The 21800-nt window shown below is 39.5% G+C and overlaps 2 long non-coding RNA genes across 16 annotated transcripts in view; one reads left to right on the top strand and one right to left on the bottom strand.

Annotated features, from left to right (window-relative positions):
- LOC144992155 (uncharacterized) overlaps positions 1-21800 on the top strand; it is a 94627-nt gene that overhangs the window by 20067 nt on the left and 52760 nt on the right. Inside the window, exons 2-4 of one of the 3 annotated variants that reach the window (XR_013656018.1) lie at positions 576-650; positions 1120-1685; positions 1880-2202. The exons of 1 other annotated variant lie outside the window; for it this stretch is intronic. This is a non-coding gene — a long non-coding RNA (uncharacterized LOC144992155). Of the gene's footprint in view, positions 1-575; positions 651-1119; positions 2203-21800 lie in introns of those variants that run through there. One more of the 3 variants, XR_013656017.1, reaches the window with a different exon arrangement.
- LOC144992149 (uncharacterized) lies at positions 8448-19919 on the bottom strand. 13 transcript variants are annotated; one of them, XR_013655966.1, is made up of 15 exons: positions 18609-19919; positions 18396-18467; positions 16359-16534; positions 16194-16281; positions 15582-16078; positions 15417-15499; positions 15210-15294; positions 15022-15138; positions 14809-14940; positions 12672-14711; positions 12510-12598; positions 11274-11411; positions 11047-11115; positions 10726-10855; positions 8448-9106 (listed from the first exon to the last, which is right to left on the bottom strand). It is a non-coding gene; the product is annotated as an uncharacterized LOC144992149 (long non-coding RNA). The 13 variants fall into 13 exon arrangements; XR_013655964.1 differs by having other exon boundaries at positions 11055-11115; XR_013655962.1 differs by lacking the exon at positions 11047-11115 and having other exon boundaries at positions 18609-18715; positions 19641-19919.

The raw sequence follows: 21800 nt of genomic DNA, 5'->3' as shown, positions 1-21800 counted from the left end.
GTATAAACTGTGACAGTTTTTCCTTAACATTAGCCTGTGAAACCTGTTAAACCTGTGACATTATTTCCTTAACATTAACCTGTGACAGTAATTTTTTTTTTTCATTCATTCATCTTTCGTTTATCCCTTTCAGGGTCACGGAGTCTATCCCGGCCAGTTATGGGCGAAGGCAAGGGACACCCTGGACACCACAGAGCTCACATCTGAGAAATTTGAGTTGAAAGATTTTATTGTTTTAACCTTTACTGTAGATTCTCTTTAAGAAAAGTGTTACAAATGTCCCCCATCTCCTGTTTTCACATAAAAGGTTTTCAATAAAAATAATTCCAGTTTTTATTTTGGGTAACAGAGGACTAGGCAACTAGCAAAAGTAGAAAATATATCTCATAATAAAATGCATTACTGACAGTTGTTTTAATTGAATAATTGAAAATGATAGAACTAGATTTCATTAAAATGGAGATCACTTACAGAACACTCCGAACAGTCTTTATTGCGAGGCAGAAAGAGCTTGATCGTGTCATCAGTCGCAGTGCTTTGGTCATAATGAACCGATTCCTAATTCTTCTGCGCAGGAGCTGCAAAACCTCCACCAGCCGATACAGCTGGGAGGAGCTCCATGCTAAATGGTGATGGAAGCAGCCAGTCAGGTAGGATAAACACACTTGGGTACAACTGAAAACTAATGATAAACTGATTCATAGACACTAACAAATGCAAAGATTATGAAAAACAAGAGTGCAGCAGACAAGTTAGCTGTGTGAGAGGACTCTTTTGGGTTGCAGATATAAAGTAGCTCATGATTATGCATAAACCTCAGTGAGTTTATAAATGACTTAAACCCATAGCATAAAAACATCCTTAAGGTTTTATGAACGTCTAGTCAAATTTTTCCACATTCAGTAGAGATTATTGATTGCTATTCTGTACCTTGTTAAAGTTCGGAGAGACTTCCATCAAGCTTTTTCAAACCAATCTAGTTGAACTAGTACCAAAATTAATGCTCATTCAAAAAATGTTGATTAAAATTGCTATATTTTTACTTGTTTTAAATCTCTCTGGGCTTATTATCTTTTTTGACCTTATAGTTATAGTTTGTCTTTTTTTTTTACCACCCAGCTGTGGCTGGACCTTCTGGATCCTCCAGCTCCTCTAAGAGCTCCAAGTCCTCAACAAGCTCTGCCACCAAAAGATCCATCCAGGACTTGGAGGAGAAGTCTGAAGCTTTTAAATCTCTGTTCACCACCCACAGCTCTGCCAAACGCTCTAAAGACCAAATGTCCAACTGGGTCACCCACACTCCTTATCACTTCTAACAAGCAAGTGCTCAATGCAGAAATACACCTGTTTGACTTGTTAAAGAAACCCTTAGCTGGATGGTTTATAATTTCTTTTACATTTGTGAATTTCTTTACCCAGCTGATCTTTAATGCCATCCCTGTTAGTGTAGCAAATTGATTTTTTTAATGAACATTCTCAAACCTTCAGTGATTATTTAATTTTGAAATTATTTTATTTTGAGTTAGCACGTTATATAAATATTTGGTTAATCTCATTATTTCACAAGAAAAATGTGTTCCACATGGTTACCTGTTGCGCAGGGAAGGCAATTAGTGGGACACACCCTGCCTTCACCATGCGGCCGCAGCCCCTCCCTTACCAGTTGGAGTGAGCGGTCTGAGCTGGTGAGTCGCGTTTTCTGCAGTCTCCCAATATTTTTAGTTAGCTGTTAAAATAAACGGGTATAAGTTTCTTAAATATGTTTAAAAATGGATGCAGTTGACAAGAAACTGCTCTCGAATAATTTACATTTACTTTTAACTATATTTTTATGTGGTTTTTGGTGCCGGTTTTGATGCGCTCTTTTTCCTTTGATCAGGGAGCTGCAGTTGTGATGTCCACTGATGCTATTTTCTTTTGCGCTGTTTTAAAGGTTGGTCTCCGCCATTTTGTCTTATTCTGTTTAACAATGTTTTATTTTAAATGCTGTATTTACCAAATGTGTTTTCTTTTTGTTTTATTATTGTATGGCATTGTGTCTGAGTATATTTTATTCTGAAAATTGTACATTTATTGAACTTTTTGGATGAATGTAAACAACCAGTTGGAGTGAGCGGTCTGAGCTGGGAGCTGCAGTTGTGATGTCCACTGATGCTATTTTCTTTTGCGCTGTTTTAAAGAATTAAAGACGCAGTGACCAGATTTGAGTCTCCCCCTCCTCATTGTGCATCGGCGACCGAACTGAACCTGTTACATTAGCTGGTTTCCAGCTTTCCTCTTCAGTCCCCAGTTTCTTTGTGTTTACATGTTACAAACATTTCCTACAAGCTCCCTCAGAGGATCAGGCTGTTTTGTTTTTTTCCCTCCCTCCGCTCACTTGTGTGTCTCCAGCCACAGGCAGCTTAGGACCTGATGCTGGGATGATGGTTAGACCTAAAGAGAGCTAAAGGTGTTGAAGCAGTAGTGGGAGAAAGAAGCAGCAAAGCTGATTTCACTCTTCAGAAAACAAGAAATATTTACTGTTTATGAAGAAGCAAATTATACATTTTCACCAACATTTCTTTAAAAATATTTTTACCATAAGATAGGAAACATTGTTCATAATTTATCACCAAATTTGTTATTTAAAAAATCTGTTTGACGGCACAAAGACAGATTAAAACATCTAGATGTGTGATGTGTTCTGGCAATTCAAGTTTTTGTTTTCTTTCCTCTAAATAAAAGGAATTTATGTTGAGATGTTTCACTTGGTTTTTTCTTTTTCGAAGCACCCAAGATATTTCCATCAACATGGTTCGTCTGTGTGTGAAGAAAGTTCTAAGTGTTTCTCATGACTGAAGGACCTCTATCGGATGACCTCCCAGCCAAATGTGAGGGAACTGAAACGGCTCATGTATCGCATCAAATTTAAGCCTGAATTGATTGTTGAAGCAGAAATGTCCTTTGGCTCTGAGCCAAGTAAATGCCTGAATGGAAGTGAAATATTTCCTGAAAGTTAGGATACATTGATAATTCACACAGATGTCCTTAAATCCCGTCTTTCCTGCAACCGGCTTACAATTTGAAAAGAAAACAGAAAACTTAGTATTTAATCCAACATAATAGGTAAATCAAATCACTTGTCTGTCTGCTTTTTCAGCTGCCAGAGAAGCATCTCTTTATCTCTGAGGCATCTGCATCCTTGTTTGTTTGATGTGCTCTTGAACATTTACACAGAGACCTGAGCCTCAACTGAACCAGAAATGCAACTCAGACGTTTATAAAAACCAGACAATGAAGGTTCAGATCTTGCAGATCTTTTTACTGGAAATACGTGGCATCACAAACTTTCTGTTTAACAATGGGCTTTCCTTTGTCTGTTTGTTTTTCTTTGGGCCTTTGTAGGAGTTTCATGTAAAGAGTAACTCAAATATGTGCAACACTTCCTAAAGGAATCCAGTGATTACAGAAAATTGTAAAAAAAAACAAAAAATACTAAAGAAATAAAAAGAAATAAACTGCTTCTTATACTCTAGAGTGGTTATAAAACATTGCTCCTAAAATTTCATTTTCAGTCATGGTAAAGATGTTTACATTTTTTTGCAGTGGATGGAATAAGTATTTGATCCCTTAATGATTTAGTGGGTTTGCTCACCTAAAAACAAATTGACAGTCTGTGGCGGGGTCCCGCCGAGAAAGGATGCAGAGGAGCCAAGGTGAGGAGGATCTGTCTTTATTTCCGACACTGTGAGCACCGCGCAGGGCCACGCAGCACATAGCACTCTGTCACTCCTCCCTCATTACACCACCTGCAGTGCTCCCTCTTAAATGGGACGCCACATCCCTGTAGCACTCTGTCCATCAACCTCTGGAAGGTGGCTGGGGCACCATGCAAACCAAAGGGCATAACAGTAAACTGAAATAACCCTGCAGGTGTTTGGAATGCAGTGTACGGTCGACTCGTCTTCTCCAGAGGGACTTGCCAATACCCTTTGCACAGGTCAAGGGTGGTGATGTATTCTGCAGGTCCAATCTTCTCTAGCAGGTCATCTATTCTGGGCAAGGGATAGGTGTCAAACTCAGAGATGGAGTTGAGTTTCCTGAAATCAATACAGATCCTCCTCACCTTGGCTCCTCTGCATCCTTTCTCGGCGGGACCCCACCACATTTGCTGTCAGAAGTGGGATCGCAGAGGAGACCACAAAAAGGTGGGGACGCAGCGGCGTGGTGGGGACGACGACTCCCCGGCAGCTCAGCACCTCCTCCAGGTACTTCATCCTCTAAGGAAGAGGGGGTGGATCCGGGTGGCCTTGTCAGAGCATCAGGCCTGGCCAGGGGCCCGGAAAGAGACACTACGGCGTCCATGACGAGCGGCGGACCTCGCGGGCAGCAGGGGCGGACCGCCGGGGCGCGGAGACGGCCGGAGGCGGGACGGGCACACCGCCCGGTTCCACTGCCGCGGATGCGGGCGTTGGAGGCCTGCGCGGAGCTGGACAGGAGGCGGACCGACGTCTACCGGGACGTCAGGGGAGTGCTCCGGGAGAGGCGTAACGACTCGCCTGTAACCTGCTGTCGGCGGCTCCGATCGGCTGAGGTGCCATCCGGGAGGAGACCAGCGGGGGCGTGTGGCCGAAGGAAGGGCCTTAGCCGGGGCTGGGACCGACTTGAGCGGCGCACCGAGGAGCGGATCGGAGGGATCGCCGTCGTGGAGCAGCCGCAGCCCGTATATCCATCCGACGCGAGGAAGTGGGAGGAGGAGCACGTGCCGGAGGACAGTCCCGCTGATGCCTGTAGACCAACCGGGCAGGGCCTCTACATTAGGCGAGGGGCGCCTGCGGAACGGGTTGGTGGTTCGGCGTGGGCTTGCGCGGCGGCGGAGGGCTGGACTGGATCGCCGCACACCGTCGATCTCTCAGAGGAGGGGGATGGTGTGACGGTGTGGCACCTTCAGATGACGAGGGGGGGCCACGCCGTGTTTTATTGTTTGTGTGTTGATGTATTTTTCATTTAATGATTACTACCTGTGGTGCCACCTGGATGGAATGGAGAGCAACGCCCCGTGGGCGTGGCGTCCCATTTAAGAGGGAGCACTGCAGGTGGTGTAATGAGAGAGGAGTGACAGAGTGCTATGTGCTGCGTGGCCCTGCGCGGTGCTCACAGTGTCGGAAATAAAGACAGATCCTCCTCACCTTGGCTCCTCTGCATCCTTTCTCGGCGGGACCCCGACACACAGTCTGTCATTTTGATGGCAGGATCTTTTCGACAGTGAGAGATGGAAAATCACAGACAATCCATTAAAATTTTTAAATAGAAATTTGCATTTCATTGAGGGAAATATTTAAGTTGGAAGAAGTATTTGATCCCCCAGTAACTATTAAGACTTCTGATTCACAGAGACCAGTTAGACTCTCCTAATCAACCTGTCACCTGTATAAAGACACCTGTCTACAGAATCACTCAGTCAGACTCCAAGCTTGCAGTGATTTTAAGGGAGAAGACTGTAGACCTGCACAAGACTGGAATGGACTACAATACCATCAGCAAGAAGCTGGGGGTTAAGAAGACAACGGCTGGTGCAAATGTGGCAAAGAACAAGAATTACAAAATGGCTTTCAGTCCTGTGGCTCTAACCAAGATCTCACCTGGTGGGTTTTCCATGATCATGCAAACACTGACAAACCGGCTTAAAACATCATAGCAGGAGTTAGTAGATGAGCTCAAAGCAGCAGGGACCACAGTCACCAAGGAAACCACTGGTGAACACTTTATGCTACAAAGGTTTAACATCTTGCAGTTCTGGCAAAGTAGCCCACCTTAAGAAGGCACATGTTCAGAATTGCCTGATGTTTGCCAGTGAAAACCTTCATGTCTTAGAGGGACTGGGCGAAGGTGTTATAGTCAGATGAGACCAAAACTGAACTCTTTGGCATCAAGTCAACTTGTCATGTTTGGAGGAAGAGAAATGATCCCTTTAAACCTAAGAACACTATCACCACTGTCAAGCACGGAGGTGAAAATATTATTAAGGTGTTTTTGTGAATAGGGCTAATTCACTGTGTGCATAGGAGAATGGGCGGAGCCATGTACCGTCAAATCCTGTGTGAGAACCTCCTTTCCTTCCACCAGGATGCTTAAAATGGGTCGTGGGTTGGTCTTTCAAAATAGGTTAATGACCTAAAACATACGACCATGGAAACCAAGAAATGGCAGAAGAATAAGCATATCAAGGTCATGGAGTGGCCCAGCAAGTCTCTATACCTTAATCCTATAGAAAACCTATGGAGAGAGTTCAAGCTTAGAGTTGCTATGTGACTGCCACCGAATCTAAATGATTTAGAAGAGCAGTGGACCAAAATTCCAGCTGATATGTGCAGACACCTGCTTATCAACTAACAACAGGAAATGTCTGACATCTGTGCTGCTAATAAGGGTTTTGATACAAAGTACTAAGCCTTTCCAGGCTAATTTCCAGCAAGAGGGTTCCAATACTTAAAGTGGATTTCTTGATTTTATCTGTGATTTTCTGTCTCTCGATGTATACATAAACCCAACATTAAGATGACAGACTGTCAATTCCCTTTTAGGTGGCAAATAATTCAAAACCAACAAGGAATCAAATACTTACTTTCTGTGCTCTACTTTATGCAGATCCCCCCAAATGATTTATGTGTCTTGTTTTTCTGCAAAAATTTCCAGAATACAAACCTTTGATGTAGATTTCTCACTAGGAGGAAATGATAACATTTCTCATCCATAGCTTGCATAAACTGAGTTGTGACGAAGGCGGAAGGTATTTCGCAAAAACATTTAAGGTATGTTTGACAAAAACAAACCGAGTCTGATAAAAAAAGAAAAAATACAAATGTAAGAACTCAGTTTAAATTTGTAGACACAATGAACTTTATTGAATCATAGCTTGCATAGTTTATGACTGCATATATTTGCATAATGGATAAACATACATAATAATTTTAGGTTTATATTTATATACAGATATTTCAAAAACAATGAGTGGAGAGCTCACAGCTGAGAAATATGAGTTGAAAGATTGTACGTTTTTAGTTTTTACTATAGACCAACAGTTGGTAACCTGGGGCATGTGTGCCAGCAACCCAGTCTCATCCTAAAATGTGTAGTAGCTACATTTGTCCACATGGAAATGCGTGAGAGTTTTACAAAAACGCCCCCTAAACTGTGAGGGGGATACGTTTCATTTTTCTATTCATTTTCTACGAGCCTTCTCAGGATCACGTGACTTTGGAGGTTTGGCCTGCCGTGAGCAAAAAACATGGCGGATGCACGTTCATTTTTCGGTGGAATATCCCATAAAACAAGGTATTTTGAGGACTAATTTTTATTTTGACAACATTTCTAGTGAGAAATATACCATTGTCTTTTAAAATATGCTTTCATTTTGTACATACAGTTTGTAGTTTGCTTGTTTCGTTCAACTTTTTCTCCCAAAGGCTCTGTTACGTTGGAGAAACACGTTAACTTTCATTCATATCTGCAGACGTGCGCGTGGGTCACGTGACTAATATGTTTCTCTTTTTTTCCGCAGAAAATGCAATAAAATAGGAGTGATTGTGGACTAATTTATTTTTGAAAACATTTCTAGCAGTATATATCCCCTTTATTTTCATAATATCCATTCATTGCAGACATGCAGTTCGTAGTTTGTTTGTTACGTTCAACTTTTCCTCAAAGGATCTGAAGGCGTTTGATCTTTTCCATAAATATATGCAGCCTGACGTGGGTCACGTGACCTGAGTTTCTTTTTTTTCATATAGAAGATCTCGTAAAAAGGTACGTTGCTATTTATTAATTATTTTTATTTACATTTCTACGGACCCGTGTATAGGTTTCATGCTGTGTTGTTGCGACTTTGAAGGACATTTAAACAAACCGGAAGAATGTTGTTCAGGAACGGACTGGAGAGTTCTCTAAATTTACTTAGCGATTTATTTTATTCAATATTCTTTTACATGTTAAAGTATTCACACTACAAGTCTAAATACTGTGTACAATGTCTGATCTTTCCCATCATATCTGTGGGCTGACGTGGGGTCATGTGACGCGAGTTTCTTTTTTTTCCCGTGGAAAAAAAATCTCGTAAAATAAGATCGTCTGAGGTTTAACATTTACGTTTAACAACATTTCTAGGGACCGATGTACTCTGTCGTAACGTCCATGCAAGCGTATTTTTTCAACATCAACTAGTTGAGTTAAGAAATACACTGTAAATAATAAAAAAAGACGTTTGGCTCTAAACTGGTTTTGTGATTGCTCCCACGTTTATCGGGAAGATTAAGTTTTAAAAATAAGCCCAGCGACAAACAGGTGTTTATTTTTAACAGAAATTAATGTTTCCATTACTAATGCAAACTTTTTGTTTTGCAGGTACTTAAAGAAACAAAACATCAAATGTTTTTCAGAGCGAAGGTACCTTGTCGCATGACAGATTGCAGTTGTTTTTTATTCAAACTTTATTGACTAACAATTCAAAACAACAATTCCAAAAAGCAACAAGAAAGAAACAAACCAGGGGATTATTATGAAATTTTTCACAAAAACATTGATTGAATGTTTTAAATGCTTTCTTATTGTCAGAGTTTCTTATTGTGTTCATGTTTTGTTTGAACTCATTGATAAAGTTAAAAAAATGGGGGGTATGATTTATAACTTTGTATTTATGAATGTGCCATATGAATAAAAATAATAAAAGGTTAATGATGTAGAATTGTTCTTTTTATGGGATGGACAGTGGGTGAGGCACGACAGATTACAGTAAAACAGTCAAACTGCTACCACAATAGCGTTGAACTTCTGTTGAGAATAATTCATTCATAAATCTGTCTATATATTAGAATATCAGCATCTGGATCATTTACGTCTATTTTAACATAAAAGGGGCTAAAAAGAACTAACATCAACAAACAACAACTACTAATAAATATTATAGGAAATAAGGAAAAAGTATAAAAAAGTAAAACAAAATAAATGTACATAGTATATTATTTATTATTGTAAATAAAAAAAATAAACATGTCTGACTAAGAGTGGGAGTTGAGGGCGGGGTTTTTTTTGTCTCTTTTTTGGAATCCAGCGTAGAGGCCATGACCCCCCCCTGCAAGAAAAGTAGAGAAGGTTCAATCAAACAGTGATAGACAATGGGCTACAGTTTGTTCACTCAGTGCTTACAGGACGACTGTTTTTAATTTGATTAGTGTCAATTATCCTTTGTAGGAAATATTAGTACTATTCAAATATTCATGAATAATTACAATATTACATTGATTTTTAACGCATAGCACAAAAGCATCAAATAATCAATATCTAACAACTTGTAGAACATGAATAATAAAACTTGGACATGCATCCATCATCTACCCCTTTTGTCCTTTTATTGACAAAATTAGAAAAGATTTATATAATTTTAAATAAACAAAAAAACAAATTAGGCTGATTATTATTTGGAATTATTTATTTGCGACCAAGCAAAAAAACTGATGGAAATTCATGTTGAAGAGGCACGTTGCTGGATTGTCCGCACGTATTTTAACCATAACCCCGCCTTCTTTACTTGCAAATAGGCACTTCAAAAGAAATAAATAAATTCATTAATAATATATACAACATAAAACATGACGAGCACTCCATTAACTCCATCTGGGTTTCATAAATAAAATAAAAACGTTTACCACTCAAAACAATCATCAGAACTCTAACACAGTAAATATGCCAAACAAATTAATAAAAAAGCATTTATATACATTAGAGTTCTACTTTAAAATAGTAATAATGTAAAATAAAAACTGCTCCTTTTTTCTTTAAATGTCCTCATTGCATATTAATCTTTTCCTCCAATCACACGGCTGCATTCTGAAAGATGAAAAGTGTAAACTTGTTTAAGAGATGTTTAAGAGGACTACTGTAAACTAAGATAAATGTGTTAGTTAAAATAAAGTAATAATGCATAGTTATTTTATAATAAAAGACTAAAAAAGGCAAATTAATAATACAAAATCCAAATCTTTACAAATTCTGCAAGTATTTTGTCGTATTACTTTTTACTGGTGGAAATGCAAAGAAAAGCGACAAATTAGAAGAACTGGTTTGAACATGAATTATTGCACAAAGACGGAAAGGTGGGCGTGTCTCCAGGAAAGAGATCCTCATGACAACCAACATGATTTTTGATACGGAGGCTGATGCTTCAAGGAGAAAAGAAACGTCAACAGCCAGTGCTGATCAGAACACAATCCAATGTTCTCATCATTTGAATAAATCCTGAAATGTTCATCTGCTGGTGTTTGTCTGCATTTCTTGATGAAGTTTTGCTGCAAAATAAACCCATTAACCATCACTGTGATGGAATACACGCCAGGGCTACTATGGGAAGATATACGGTAGTCAACATTTTCTTGGAAAGGATTCTTTTTAAATAATATTTTATAGAATCTTTTAATAGTGTGTAAAATGTTTTTAACTACAAAGCATTTTAATTGCATGTTATATGTTTTATATCAACTGTAATGCCCATTAAAAAGAGAAGCTAAAGTAAACTTGAACTGAATTATTTCTTTCTTATTAAAGATTTGAGGAAAAGTGTAAAAATAACCACCAGATGAATAATTCTGTAGTTTCACATTTCTTTGGAGAAACATTTGTTGATGATAAAAAAAACACAGGAATTTCTTAAAAACATATCATTTTTGCTAACTGTGCAGAAAAATAAGATTGTACCAGGATAGTAAAATGTCAGGAGTTGGGACACTGGTGGACGGCTGTGGGGCTGAAGTGGTGAGAGGATGGATGTCTGAAACGGTTGATGGTTGGACGGCTGAAGCACTGGAGGGCTGCTGGTTTTTCCAACCTTAATGGATGAAAATGATGATATGATTAGTGTGGTTGTTTTGGTGAGACATGACCAGATCTGCTGACGGTTCACAAATGAAAGTTTCTAATCAAACTAGAGTTTATGCAGATTGAAGATGTCGTGTCATCAAGCTTCCATGAATAATGAGGAACAACAACAGACTGAGGTGAATGTAAAATTATTATTACCAGTATACCTGATACAAGGCCTTCATCTAGTCAAAGCACGTTTCTGCTTGATCAGGGAACTTAGGGCACCTTAGGGGCACAACATGTGTGTGGTAAGAGGCGGGACTTTTTGGCAGGTTTGGCAGCAATTTTTGTATCGTCATCGTCAAAATTTAAATTATCATATAACACTGTGAACAGATCGACAATTGGTTAATGACTCTGAGTCACAGATGGTAAATACATACCAATACAGACACTTCATCACATGTGAGGCTTTCTCTTTTGGCCTGAAATCTTTGTAGCCCGCCTGACATTTGGATGTTTTGGCGGCCACAGCGATCACAGTTGATGCAAGAAGTTGTCGAGCCTCGTGGCAGAGTCAGCTGAAAATAGGAAAAGCAGAATTTTTATGTCTCCAGTTCCCCATTCTGATAAGATTTGGGGAAAATATTGCCATATTAATGACAATTAATGGTTGTTCGTTTTACAATTAAATTAAGGTAGCAATTGAAGTCTAACAGTTTTGTAAGAATGTGCAGGTTATTATTTCTGAATTTTAAAAAGAAAAGTTATAAAAAAAGGTCATGAAGACTTGGTTTTGAGCTGAAGATGTCTTTCCTCTTGTCCAAAATGATTTCTGGAATAAAACTGGTAAAAAAGCAGTTTGACTGGATCAGAGAAAAGGTCTGAGCGAGTGTGACGTCACCCATTTACTTCCAGATCCATCATAACAAATTCAATTCTGTCGTCGTTTCTCTGTGATACAGACGTCCCCACGTTGGAGCCAGTTGACAGTGATTGATCTGAGTCAACATTTCTATGGCAACTACTGTCGCCAATCAGGAGTAAGCTTGTTGAAAGTCCACACTGCTTCCACTGAAAGTGAGCTTGGTGGAATTTGTCAAACAAACATTCAAGGTGGCACATGCTATTACTGAGGCATCTGTTGGTCAGTCTATAATTTGAATAACTTGTGATAAAGAAACAGTTTTGTAAGACAAATAACTGGAATTAGCAAAAACATGTTGAAAAGGGTATCACAACAAGAATGGTTAATCTGAGCCATAGAATGACTAACTAACAGCTGTTTGTTTCTCTTTAGAAGTCTACAGGATTTTGGCTCCTTGGAGCCAGCGGGTACTTCCTGTTTGGAACGTGAGGGGGAGGAGTCAGTCAGTCCAGGTCTCTGAGACAGAGACTGTTTTAAAATATTTACAAAACCAAGTCCAGATGATCGTTGTTACAACGTTTTTTGTGTAAATTTGGAGAAAAACCCTAAATAGGTCAATCATAACACTTTAATATATCAGTAAATTACTGTTCCTTTTTTTGCCGGGAAACCGGCGGTGGCGCGAGCGCTGCCATAATCATTAGCTAATGTAACCCCGATTCTCACAAAGCCTCCCTTCCTCTGCTCCACCACAATAACTATACAGTCGAAACAAATAATTAATACATTTTTCTATGACGATCATAGTAACCTGCAGTCGTGTTACGTTCAGTATCTCGATGGAGGCCGTATTTTTCAGCACCGCTCTTCCGTCACAGTGATAACAACAGCGGCATTCATCTGTCAGATGAAAATACATTCAGATGACCATAAAGTATTTTCATTACTGCCTCTTGTGTCAAACATTTCTTACCTTTGAGACTTCTTTAGCTCGTGCAGAGATGCAGAACGCGCGACAACCAGATTACCTTTATTGACGCCCAACACCCACCGACCGGCGCGCGGATACGTGGGGGTGGGGTGGCTTAATGTGCACGGCGCGCACGCATGCGTATTTGCACAAGAATTTTCACATGGCCTCTTTGGCATATGAACCTAACATTTCTATCATTTGTGTCTAAATTACGAGCATTAAATAACACAACTTGATGTGTGTCTGTCATAAAATATTCCATGTTGGGTCTAAATCAGATAAGCATTGTTCATCACATCAAATATTTACATATTTACTGTATTATACTGTTTTCATATATTTATTACTTTTATCATCTAAATTGTCCTAAGATTTATGAAAAAAATGAAAATCACACACTGAAAAATAGGGTTTGCTTTATCAGTTTATTCTGCATAATGGAATGTTTGGCTCAAAACTGAGCTCTTTGGCATCAACTCAACCATTGGGTTTGGAGGAAGAGAATTGCTACCTATGACCCCAAGAACAGCTTAACCACTGTCAAACATGGAGGTGGAAGCATTATGCTTTGTGGCTATTTTTCTGCACAGAGCTACGTCACCACGTTGATGGAGCCATTAATGGAAAATCCTGAGTGAGAACTTCCTACCCTCCTTAAGCCAGGACCCTTCAAATCAGTCATGGATGGGTCTTCCAACAGGTTAGTGACCTAGAACCTACAGCCAAGGCAACCAAGGAATGGCTGAAGAACAATCATATCAAGGTCATTGAGAGGCCCAGCCCATGTCAATCCTATGGAGAGATCTCACAGTCGCCAAGCAACAGCCACCAAATATTCATGATGTAGAAGGGTCAAAAGAAGGGCAAATACATTTATATAAATTCTTTCAACTTGATTTCTTTCTAGGTTTGCAATTCTGCACAACAAACAAAGGACAAAAACTTTTTTTGCTCCAAATAAAGGGAAAAACCTTGAAACTTCATGTGAGTTCTTGGCAACTGCCATTTCCCAAATCCTGCTCATACTGGACCCACATCTCCATGTCTTGGATATAAGTAATTAACTTGCCAATAACAAAGACTTATTAAAGGTCACTGAGGTGAACTTTGTAGACAAGTGCGGAAACTGTATAGTGTAAGGCTGATCGGCAAATAAAAGACCATGAAAGTCATCTTGGACTTTAGTAGGCATAGAGGAGGGTTCACAGCTTCCCTTTCCTTGGCATCCCCATCTCAGCTGATCTAACTTGGTTTCCTAACATTCAGGACGTTATCAACAATGCACATAAGCACGTCTGAAGCTGCTGGCAACCTACCGCTCAGCCAGTCCAACTGCATCATGGTCTGGCTCTCAGATCAAACTGAAGAAGAGCAGCAGAAGCTTCAGTGCTGAAGATACTGGAGCAGATCATCGGCTACCCCCTTCCCTACCTGTCATCCTGTCTGAGTAAAGGAACATGTCAAGGACAGCGCCCTTCCTGCAGCTAACATACTGATACACATATCACTCCACACTTCTAATATTCTTAATTTCTCATGTCATTTACCCCTAATTTAAGATAACTCATTGTCATTTTGCTACATTTTACTTCAGTCTTGCTACAATTAAAATGTAGTCTGTACCCTGACAAAGGATTTGGAGATGCATAGCACATTTATTATTTGAGTTTAATAGGTCAGTGTTTCATTCTAAGGTGTTGGACATACAAATCAAAGGCCAAACGTTTGAGTTAAAATGAGAAGTGTCTTCAGCACAGGTGTGAGCACTGAAATGTTAGGCTAGTGTTGTAGAAACTTGAACGGAGGTAAAAAACAATGTAATTGTTGAAATTTAGGTTGAAAAACCCTTCATTGGTGCAGTTCAGAAAAAAATCTCTCATTTCAATTAAAAGTCATTTATTGGTACAAAGTTGAAATGAGGTTTTCCTTTATATAAGCCTTTTTTTAGGGGTGGAGCTGGGGCTTGAACTGCAGAAAAGTCTCCTCCTCAACAGACAATTAGTCCTTCACGTCCTCTCTCCATCAATGACTCTGTGCTGCCTAAAAATGAAATGAAGAAGAAAACACATAAATGCCACAAGCCCTGGACATCCATGCAGATCACAAAGAGAAACCTCCTGGCTGTGTGGGGCAGAACCTTCCAAAAGCTGGGAGGAGAGCTCTTCAACCACACTTCAAGGATCTGCAGTGCTGCTGGACTTCACCAACCACAGTCTGGTCAGCAGCATGACATCATAGAGCCTTTAGTTCTTTACCATGGCACCATAACCTGCAATCCATCACATCATGCTTGATCAGTTATGCAACAACTTTAGAAAGTGTAACCCTTGTTCTATCCTAGGCACTTTACCATTGGGAGTTGGGTCATCTAGACCCACTAGACAGTGCTCTGAACCTTTTTTCTTCAATGATTTGTGATCTTCACTGGTGTCCATGGATTACATGAAATCTTTCCACCTTTATCCACCTTTGTCATGGTAGGGAGAACACGTCAGGGTGGGGTCACAAGATAGCACAAAGGTTACAAAAGATTTTTACCATATCTTGATGACAGCTGATTCTTGTTTTCCTGATGCTCAGACAAAGCCCTTCAGTGTTTTTCTCTGGGTCATTTTGATTGGTCCTTGTGGGAAGAGATTAATGTATTAATAATACTGAAGAAATCAAGAGATATTCCACATCAACAGCATGAGAGTAACATGAAAGAAACAAGCCAACATTTATCTACATTACCAGAGTCTTTACCTGGAGGTATCATTCTGGTCACGTCTGCTCCAGCTTTTCTGACTTCCGCTTGTTCCAGCCACCGGCCTGAACGGCGAGGATGTCTGTGCAGAATGAAAGGATCAAAATGTATTAAACTGAGAAAACAAACTACACAAAAAGGATGCATCTTCAATGAGTATTTACCAATATTTGACACATATGTACTCGGAACATGTGTCTGCTGAAGAGAGGAAGCTGTTCAGTCGGTTCAGTCCCTTTCCCTGATGTTGTCCCTTCTTGATTTCATCCTCGGATCCTCATCATTTCAACCAAAATGTATGTTTGCAAACTTTTGAAACATAAGGGGTTAGAAAAAAACTCCAACAGGAATAAGGGCAGAGGCCCTAAGGGAGACCCAGGACACGCTGGGGAGACTACGTCTCTCAGCTGGCCCCGGGGTCCCCCAAGAGGAGCTGGAGGAGAGGGAAGTGTGGGCATCTTTGCTTAGACTGCTGCCCTCACAACCTGGTTCCTGATGAATGGAAGAAGATGGATGCATGGATGGAACGTGTTCAGGCCTTTCAGCAAAACTCCACGATGGCAGACTGCGATCCTTCCTCATTTACTTTGCCAGAAAACTTGTTGGAGGACTCTGGTGCTGCCACAAACTTACCTGCTCCACATCTCCCATCTCCAGGATTCTATCAAAACAAATAAATGTCGTATATTAACATGATGATATGACACAAAATACAATAAAACATATATGCAGGCATGTTCATTTTCTTAAGGAAGAGGCCATGAAAATAACCTTACATATTCTATTTCCCCATGAATGCAGTTCACAAAGGAGGTCACCACAGTGTTTTTGGTCAAAAACGCATCTTCCAAATAACCACTGAGCCTAAAAGAACAGAAAAGTTTACATAAAAAAAACATTTAGACCATCAAAAATGTAGGTGGAAAAGAATTTTACACAACCCAGTTGGCTCTCAAAACAGTACATTTAGCAAGTTCCATCCACTGCTACGGCAAACATAGAGGGAGAGCATGCAGGACCCTGAAACAGATGAACCTGACAGCCTCTCCATCTCAAAGTTAGCAGAAGATCAGTCCAGGAACTATTTGTGCATGTTGTCTCCAAATAACTGACCAGTCTGAGAGAGGAAAGGGAAAAAAACATGAGGTTCTTTTATGTATATACATACACACACAAAAGAATCAGGAATCAGACATTCTGTTGGAGTGGGACTTTAAGTCCCACTCCAACAGAATTTTTAGCTATTATAAAATCGTTCCCAGTGTTTTTTTTAATTACGATCATTTTGTTTTTTTAAGACATTTTTCTGCAGCACAGCAGCTCATAAGAATTTCACCTCAGAGCTGTGGTGCAGATGTTTGCCTCTGCTAATTTCCCATAAACCGTTTGTTGATTCTCTCTCCCGCTAGCTTATAGCACCTCACAAGCCCTAGCCGACATTAGCATAGCAAAAAAAAAAAAAAAAATCAATGAGCAACATTGGAGCTATCCATGTGTACACTTTTGAGCCAGATACCAGCTCAGACAAGGGAACTCAGGACATTAATGGATCTACTGGTTTTTGTCTGCAAGTGGATGCATCAGAATTGGAGTGGAGTAGAGACTTTGGCCCATTCATGGCAGTTAGAGCGTCACAACTATAAGCTTTTTGAGACAATCAGTTTCATTTTCTCCTGATCCATTGAGATTTGAATAAATACTCAGAAACAGTTTTAATCTTATATTATTGTGTATGTGTTTATATTTTTGTTAATGTTCTCAATAAAGAGAAAAATGTTTGATCTTAAAAACATGACTTCCATTGGAGCGGCTCTTTAACTTTGTTGACAATGCTAGGATAAATACATGTGGTCAGCCAAATCAGCCATAATTGTTTAGACCAGGGGTCTGCAGCCTGAGGCTCCACAGCCACAAGTGGCTCCTTGACCCCTCCTCTGTGGTTCTCCGACAAAAAATAAAAATGTTTTTAATTCAAACAAATATCCTATTTTTCAGACGACACAGCGCATCACGCAAAACAAAACAGTCAGATAAGTCAAACTTTACTCAACTTGGTGATCTACTCAACAGTTGAAGCAAAGTATTACTGTGCCAGGCTCCTGACTACAGTACCCATAATGCTTCAATAATCTATCAAGCGGTGATGCACAATATTTTAAGAAATTCCAGCATTTATGAAGAATTTTTTTAAACCTGACAACGTACCCTAAAAAAAATCAATTTGAGGTCAATACGCACAATTTAGAGGGCCTATACCATGCTAGCCATTTAGAATAAACTATTTCCTTGATCTCTGAGGCTCCGCCTTTCTCTTCTTGTGGGTGTCGCCTATTTCATGACATCAACCTAGAGTCGGCGTCGGCAGCGTTTCTGCGTTTCTTCCATCCAAACTTTTGCAAAGATGGATGTGAATATTGTGCAATGAAAGCATTTTGCTGATCACCGCTAGCTCCATTGAGAAAGTGGGCGTGTCTGTTAGCCTGGAGGCGGTTTTAGCTGCACAGGCTCTTCCTAGAAGAGGCTGCTCCTCACTTATGATGACGTCACAATGTGAGGACCCTCTTATTGTGAATTGGGAGGGGCTGGTGCTCAGAGGGTTTCAGAGGAATGCTGAGAGATGCGTGAATGGATCAAAATACCGCTGTGGATTAGTTTTTGTGAGGAATTAACATTATAATACACTTTAAAATTTTAAAACGTTGATGTTGCATGATATAGGCCCTTAAAGAAATACTGGCTGAGATGTACTAACAACATAAAATCTACAATGTGTAAAAAAAAATAAGCCTTTGTAAACCCCAGTAGTTATCCAGTTTCCAAAATAACATAAATGCAAATGAGTGTTTGATTTTCTAAAGGCTGAAGAGAAACCTTGTGTGTCCTACTGAGTTCTGGACAGTGAGACATTTAAATGCTCTTAGCTGTTTAAAGGGCTGCAGACCCCCGTTTCTGGCTAAATGACCCAAAAGGAAACTTACCTCTGCGGAGACCACGTGACGTTTCCGCCCCCGTCCTCTATACAGAAGAGGCCTTCACCGTGATGCTGCGGCCTTTTAAATTTAAGATGGAAAAACGCCTCGTCATTCAACGTTTATCCTAAACAGCCAACACGTTTTTACTAAAAACCCATCCCTGGTTTCCCAAATCTAAACATTACATTTCTACAGAGAAAAGTTCAAAGCATCGCCCACCTTCCAGCTGTCCAAGAAGTTCCTCAGCCGCGCGCCTTCCTGCGGGTTCATCCGGGGGTTTCCGGGGGAGTGGGGTGGGGGTGCCCGTATGACGCTGCGTTCACTGGCTTTTCGAAATGCGCACTTCATGTCAATTGGGGCAAATTGAAGGCTTAAAAGCCTGTTTACTTTAGATAATATATCCTATTTAATATATCCTATTTAAAACATTATTGAGAATTACTACAGGAAACAGTGATGAAACCTTTTTTAACAGATAAATTAGAGCACTTCATTGTAATACTATAATATATGAGATACGTCAAAAAATTGACAGTTAAAGAAAAAAGAATATAATAGATCCTAATATTTTATAAACTCCATCAAAATAATTTTTTCATCTCATTTATCATAATATTTATAGTTTTTTCTATCACACACCATTAGACTCGTAGTGTAAATAAATTAAAATGCAGAAAAATCAATTTAAAGAACTCTTTGGTCCGTCCCTGAACTCAACATTTTTCCGGTTTGTTGTCACATGTCAATCAAAGCCTGATCGCCGCAACAGCAACACGGAACGAGAAAACCTATACACGGGTCCCTAGAAATGTAAATAAAACAAATTAGTAAATCGCAACGTACCTTTTTACGAGATTTTCAACAGGAAAAAAAGAGAAAGGCACGTCACGTGACCCACGTCAGCCCGCATATATCAGACGCTTTCAGATCCTTTGAGGAAAAGTTGAACGTAACAAACAAACAACTTCATGTCTGCAATATTACGAAAATAAAGGGGATATATTCTGCTAGAAATGTTTTCAAAAATAAATTAGTCCACAATCACTCTTATTTTATGGCATTTTCTGCGGAAAAAAAGAGAATCATATTAGTCACGTGACCCACGCGCACGTCTGCAGATATGAATGAAAGTTAACGTGTTTCTCCAACGTAACAGAGCCTTTGGGAGAAAAAGTTGAACGAAACAAGCAAACTACAAACTGTATGTCCAAAATGAAAGCATATTTTAAAAGACAATGGTATATTTCTCACTAGAAATGTTGTCAAAATAAAAATTAGTCCTCAAAATATCTTGTTTTATGGGATATTCCACCGAAAAATGAACGTGCATCCGCCATGTTTTTTGCTCACGGCAGGCCAAACCTCCAAAGTCACGTGATCCTGAGAAGGCTCGTAGAAAATGAATAGAAAAATGAAACGTATCCCCCTCACAGTTTAGGGGGCGTTTTTGTAAAACTCTCACGCATTTCCATGTGGACAAATGTAGCTACTACACATTTTAGGATGAGACTGGGTTGGTGCCAGAGTTGGTATGTGGAGAGAAAGACAGTGGTACGCTGTAGTGTGACAACAATGGTCATGTAACCCTCATGCTATCCTAGGCACTTTAACATTGGGAGTTGGGTCATCTAGACCCACTAGCCAGTGCTCTGAACCTTTTTTCTTCAACGATTTTTGAACCTCACTGGTGTCCATGGATTACATGAAATCTTTCCACCTTTATCCACCTTTTTCATGGTAGGAATAACACGTCAATGTAAGGGTGGGGTCATCTAAGATGGCACAAGGGTTTTAATAAGTCACAATGAGCTTTTTCCCCCTATGGCATCATAAGGACATTGTTTATTCATGCAGTCCTGTCACTGTGACCCCACCCACCTATAAAATACTTCCACTTTACCACATCAGTCTTTACAAACAGAAACCTCTAACGGTCACATGACCAGTGAGTGAGTGTCTGTGGATGGAACAGAGAGCTGATCATCACTCCATACACTGAGGATGAAAATTATTAATGATGACGCAGTCCAATTTGGGAAAATTTTAATGATAATATTTAGCATACTATGGAAAAAGTAAAACATTTAATTTCAAGTGCAAAAAAAGCACCATGACAGAATGAACATACATTAAGTTACTCAGGCCCTGTCTCATAATGTAACAACGATAAAAAAGCCAAAATCATGCGCTTTTTTTTTATATTAATGGTTGTGATGTTTTTAGAAATATTGATGGAACTTTGTTGCAACCTATCCAATTTTGTTGCTGTAGGTATGACATACGACAAATGCAGAACTTTTTGTTTCAGACATACATAGTTGCAATACGATTTCAACTTTGATCTAATTTCCTTGTGCATGATTGTTATGAAACCACTTTTTTGAGTTAAAAAAACCATTTGACCTGCAGTTTGTAAAATTAAATAAAATGTCAGAAATATTTGAAACGTTTTTGTATATCTTTGTATTATAGTTTGCACTATAGTTGGTGATGGCACATTTGTTAAGGAGAAAATGTCCAATTTGCACTTCATGTCATAAACGTTGCTGACCCCTGCTGTAGACTCTCTCTATGAAACGTGTTACAAATCACCCCCGTCTCCTGTTTTCACTTGAAAGGTTTTCAATGAGGACAAGTCCACACTTTTCTTTGAGTAACAGAGGACTAGGTAACTTGCAAGAGTCAAAAATATATCTCATAATAAAACGTATCACTGGCAATTGTTTTAATTAATGGATTTCATTTATTTCATGAAAAGGGAGATCACTTACAGAACACTCCGAACAGTCTTTATTGAGAGGCAGAAAGAGGTTGCGACCACTTCTATTTTTTCAAATGTACATTTTAGGTTTATACTTCTATATAAATATGTAGAAACAATGAGTAGGGATGTCACTGCTGAAAAATATGAGTTGAAAGGTTTCCCCCTTTTTTTTTTCTTCCTCTTCTCTCATTTAGTTCCCTAATACAAAGCTGTGACATGCGATAGAGCAATAATTATCAATGATTGCAGCAGTAATCCAACACCCTGTTGAGGAGTTAACACTGTTCTCACAAGTAGGAAACAATACCATTTCTCATGCATTGCTTAATGAATACATGTATTTGATACATTTATAATAGCTTTAGGTATATATTTACATATATTTTATAAACGATGAGTGGAGATGTGGTGAAGTAGCTTCACAGGTTGCAGGACAGCGCATACTGTAAACACCAGCCTACATTGTTTGTTTTGTGTTTCTTTTCTCCCAGCCCAGCAGCAGTTTGTAGTTTCACCGAACACATGCACTCACCCAGACAAAGAAATCACTCACACATCATATCTTGTTTAGTTCTAAGGGTGCACACTTGGTTTTAAATAGAATCTTACTCACCTTCTACGTTTCTGTGCACAAACACCCAAACCAG

This window comes from Oryzias latipes, chromosome 5 (assembly GCF_053564925.1).
Source record: "Oryzias latipes strain Hd-rR chromosome 5, Olatipes_Hd-rR_3.1".
NCBI lineage: Eukaryota > Metazoa > Chordata > Actinopteri > Beloniformes > Adrianichthyidae > Oryzias > Oryzias latipes.
This window is presented reverse-complemented; position numbering and strand designations above follow the sequence as displayed.